This window comes from Nannobrachium achirus, assembly GCF_963921795.1.
Source record: "Nannobrachium achirus genome assembly, chromosome: 4".
Taxonomy (NCBI): Eukaryota; Metazoa; Chordata; class Actinopteri; order Myctophiformes; family Myctophidae; genus Nannobrachium; species Nannobrachium achirus.
In genome coordinates this window covers 25,849,498-25,854,617 of record NC_137813.1, presented here as the reverse complement: position 1 = coordinate 25,854,617, position 5,120 = coordinate 25,849,498, and the positions used below count along the sequence as shown (strand labels likewise).

At 40.1% G+C, this 5,120-nt stretch overlaps 1 gene segment (V, D, J or C); it reads right to left on the bottom strand.

The window, feature by feature from the left end:
- Window positions 1-1,652: 1,652 nt before the first annotated feature.
- Window positions 1,653-4,646, bottom strand: LOC308282790 (Ig heavy chain V region 914-like). The segment is given in 3 exons: window positions 4,607-4,646; window positions 4,423-4,515; window positions 1,653-1,960 (listed from the first exon to the last, which is right to left on the bottom strand).
- Window positions 4,647-5,120: the final 474 nt, after the last annotated feature.

The window sequence follows — 5,120 nt, the reverse complement described above, 5'->3', positions numbered from 1 at the left end:
AGGTGAACATATTTGTTCATTTTTATATTGTCAAAGCTTTATTAATGCATTGGCTTTGCATTTGTCAAACAGTATAGGAGCAAGTCTAGATTTTCTCTTATGCTATAGGCCTTAGTGTCTATAGAAATAATATAGTCTCCAAAATATCGATGTGAAATTGAAGAATGGTGTTTGATCTGAAACGTATTTTCAGTCTAAATTTCAGAAACAGTGAAACACTGCAGTGTCCTCAGCCTTGATGATGTTCACAATCACATATTTGTTCATGTCTGCAACACTCTTACACGATTGCACACAGGTAGAGTAAGGTTATTGTCTCCACCAGCCGAAGGCTTGGGGGAGAGTATGTTTTCCCCTTCGTCCGTCCGTCCGTCCGTCCGTGCGTCCGTCCGTGTGTCCGTGTGTCCGTGTGTCCTCGCAGTTTGTGTGCAGCTAATCTCAGTCGCCGTTGGCCCGGTCACTGCCAAAGTGAGCACACACATTCCCTGGATGCCAATCTAGAACCTCTGCCCTACATTTTTCAAATGGGCCTTTTCTAGCGCCACCTAGTGGCCGATGTTCGCAAAACACATTTCTATGCACTACTCTTACAGATTTTGTCCAAAAATCCAACAAATCGGTAGGCAGTATCTCGACAGTCATGTGATCGACACAGATCTGTCCGATTTTGCATATTCCATCCTGATTGGCTAAGATTGGCTTCCAAAGTTTGTAGGATTGAGCCGTTTTGAACAAAATGCCTCAAATCGCAAACGCAAAATGCAATTATCACGAAATCGCGCACACACGTTCCCACTAGGCCGAGGAAGAAATGCCACTTAATTATTTTTTAAATCAGCCTCATGGTGGCGCTATAACAGGCCGATTTGTGGTTTTACCTATAACTCCACCGATCAGTTTCAAACTTTGTAAGCGCACTCCTTAGAGGCTAAGGATAAACCTTTGCCCTGCATTTTTCACATCTTTTATAGTGCCACCTTTGGGCCGATTTATGTAAAACACATTTTTGGATATTACTCCTTGAGATTTTATCCAAAAATCACGCAAATCGGTACACAGTATCTCTATAGTCATGTGGTCAAGTCCGATCTGTCTGATATTTCATATTCCATCCTGATTGGCTAATATTAGCTTCTAAAGTTTGCAGGATTGCTCCGTTTTTGAACAAAATGCTTCAAATCATCAACGCAGCTTGCGATTACCGTGAAATTTGCCACACATATTCCCACTAGGTCAAGGAACAAATGCTACCTTTTTTCACATTGGCCTGTTATAGCGCCACCAGCAGGTAGACTTTAGCAAAACACATTTTTGGAACACAATGTTTCAAATCATGCATGCAGCGTCCGATTTCCATGAAAGATCTATGGTGAAGAACATATGCCACCCTTTTTACATTGGCCTATTATACAGTAGCACCACCAGGACACACGGCCTGGTGGAGACCTGTGCTCGGAAGAGCACTGCTTCTAGTTTTAGACATGATTTCCTTCATGGTGAGTAAATGGTTATTTTAGAAATTATTTCCTTCATGGTGAGTAGAACTGTCATGATTGTGACTATAACAACATTGATATCATAATAGTTTTAGAAACGAGAAAAGAGGAGGTTCTTAAAAAAAATGTTTTTGTACAGCTCTGCAGCCTCCTGTGTCAGTGTGAGTCTCTAGCACAGTAATAAACAGCAGAGTCTTCAGTCTTCAGACTGTTCATCTGAAGATACACCTGCTGTCTGCTATTGTCTCTGGAGATGGTGAACCGACCCTGGACTGACTGGGAGTAGTAGGTGGTAGTGCTATAAGCGTAGGCAATCCACTCCAGTCCTTTACCAGGAGCCTGTCTGATCCAAACCATTCCATAACTACTGAATGTGAATCCAGAGGCTGTACAGGTCAGCTTGTGAGATTCTTCTGGCTTTTTAACCGCTGGTTCAGATTCAATCAAAGTCTGACCCTCAACACCTGTAGACAAATAAACACATCAATGAGTTTATTTATTAATTATGTTTAATTAAGCATTTACTAATACATGTAATAATCACCAACTCACTAATACTGAATACAGACGCCATCATCAGTAGTAAACTGCAGTCAGTCTTCAGTTCCATGGTTCTAATGTCAGTCAGTCTCACATCATGAGAAGAGATCTGAGAGTCTGGTTATAAAGAGGTAGAGGAGTGAGACACTTTGCATAGACGCCCCTCTAAAGGTCTAAATTGGACTGTCATTCCATGTGGTTAAAATGTTAAGATGTATCATCTGTGTTATAGTTTATGTGATGTTTACCTTTGTAGCTAATGCTTGTGGCGTTGGCCTTGCTGGACTTATTTTTGCTCATCAAACGTGTTCAGATTTGATTATTATTATCATTTTAAATCTAAACAAAGCATTTTAAATCCTGTCATGCAGGTATAAAACCTCTTATTAATCAATTATAATCAATATAATCAATATAATAATCATTTTATAGTAATTGGAGTATAATGTCATTGTCATCTGGTATGTGTGTTAGGGTTCTCATATCAGCTGTTCAGCCACAATGGTTTTCACTGCTAAACATAATTATTGTTCAACATTAATAAAGTTCTAATTCAAATATTAGCCTTTAACTTCTAAACCTTCATAGACTGCAGGAAATGTTTTCGTCTACAGTTTCAGGAAGTCTGTCAACTGCTACTGATGATTTTACATGCGTACATATAGGCAAGATTGTGCAATGCGTGTGTGTGTGTGTGTGTGTGTGTGTGTGTGTGTGTGTGTGTGTGTGTGTGTGTGTGTGTGTGTGTGTGTGTGTGTGTGTGTGTGTGTGTGTGTGCGTGCGTGCGTGCTTGCGTGCGTGTGTGCAGGAGGAAAGACAGATGCATGCTTTTGTGAACAGACAGACGTCGGTGATGTGATAGCATGAATGGAATGGAATGGAATGGAAAATAGATTGGAACTAGAAGCAGTGCTCTTCCGAGCACAGGTCTCCACCAGGCCACACAAATCGGCCTGTTATAGCGCCACCATGAGGCTGATTTAAAAAATGTGGGGCAGAGGTTCTGAATCAGCATCCAGGGAGTGTGTGTGCTCAGTTTGGCAGCGATCGGGCCAACGGCGCCGGAGATTAGCTGGTAACAACCAGGCCACACAAATCGGCCTGTTATAGCGCCACCATGAGGCTGATTTGAAAAATGTGGGGCAGAGGTTCTAGATTGGCATCCAGGGAGTGTGTGTGCTCAGTTTGGCAGCGATCGGGCCAACGGCGACTGAGATTAGCTGCACACAAACTGCGAGGACACACGGACACACGGACACACGGACGGACGCACGGACGGACGGAGGGGAAAACATACTCTCCCTCAGCCTTCGGCTGGTGGAGACAATAAAGAAATAAGGCAAGACAAGACTAGCTTAATTGTATAGCACATTACAACAAGCAGTTCAAATTGCTTTACATAAAACATTAAGAATTAAGACATTAAAATACAAATCCTTAAAAGAGTGCAAAACACATACAAGGATGTTTCATTAAAAATGTTAAATAAGATAAAAAGAAAAGACAAAAAACATTAGATTTAGAAGAAATGATTTAAAACAATATTTATATTTCAAACAGAGATTACAGAACTAAAACTTATTTTATAATTTAGGGTTCCTTTGTTCTCTATAACAGCCTCCAACTGCCAACAGCACCATTAGAGCCATAGAATGTGAACTGATAGAACAGGTGAAATAGTACCAAACCAAATTGGTTTGGTTTCCCTTGTCTCTCCCTTGTTTCTCCCCCTCTCTCTCTCTCTCTCTCTCTCTCTCTCTCTCTCTCTCTCTCTCTCTCTCTCTCTCTCTCTCTCTCTCTCTCTCTCTCTCTCTCTCTCTCTCTCTCTCTCTCTCTCTCTCTCTCTCTCTCTCTCTCTCTCTCATGGCTCTTTAGCCTTTGTAAAGTGTCTTGAGATAACTTGTTATGATTTGACACTTTAATAAAATTGAATTGAAAATTGAATTGAATTGAAAAAGACACCTACTGTGACTTTGATTAAAAATATATTTGAAAGCTATGTTTAGAGGTTCAATGATTAATTTATTGGTATTTATATTCAATATTTCTTTTATTTTATTAGGCCATAATACATATCTTCAATTCATTCATGTGATGTGAGCATCTCCTCTGGTGGGTTCATATAACTGCTGAGCAATAGAGAGGTTTTTGTTCACGTCTACTGATTGTGTGAATCATTGTGGCTCTCTGGCACAATAATACACAGCTGTGTCTTCAGGCTGCACATTCTGTCCAGTCAGAGTCACTGTTTTGCTGGAAGAGTCTAATGAGATACTAAACTTGTTTTTGAGGGAATCCTTGTAGTATGAACCCCCTGTATATTTACTCCCAATCCACTCCAGTCCTTTCCCTGCAGGTTGTCTGATCCATGCTGTATAATAGCTACCAAAGGAATATGAGACCTGACAGGTGATGGTCAGTGGTTGACCAGGCTGGACATTCAGGGAGGCTGGCTGAGTCAGAGTCTCACTGTTCACATCTGTGGAAAAGACGTTTAGTATAAATGAACAATTCACAACGAAGAATATTAAGAACTGTGTTATATTATAATCAGATCCAGAGAGACTCACAGGATCCAGCTGCCAGCAGCAGCACAGCTACAGAGAACATGGTTTCATAAGATGAAGCTGCTCTTCTCAGAGGGACGGACTGACTCTCTCAACCACAAATAAATGGCATTTATATGAGGACTGTTAGGAAGAGGATTGAGGAAATCAAATATGTGTTTTACATAATGACACAAAGCTATTAACATTATAGATTACTGTCATGGTTCATCTTGAACATAGAATTGATTTATTACATGTTTTGTGGGGAAACAGTGTTGTTGGATGATGAATGATCCATTCTTTTAAAACAGCTTGTACAGCACAGTAGAGGTTTATATTTTCTCTTACTGTCAGTGTCACTGTAGAAACAACTCATTCTCCTAAATTATAATTAGTAAAAGAATGATGTATATGAATTGTAGCTTCATACAAGACTGCAAGACAAGACAGTGGTAGGTCCTTTTAGAACATAATTCCTTCACAGGGAGTATAATTCTCAAATATTTTGTCTTATACTGTAGAATCATTTTTTATT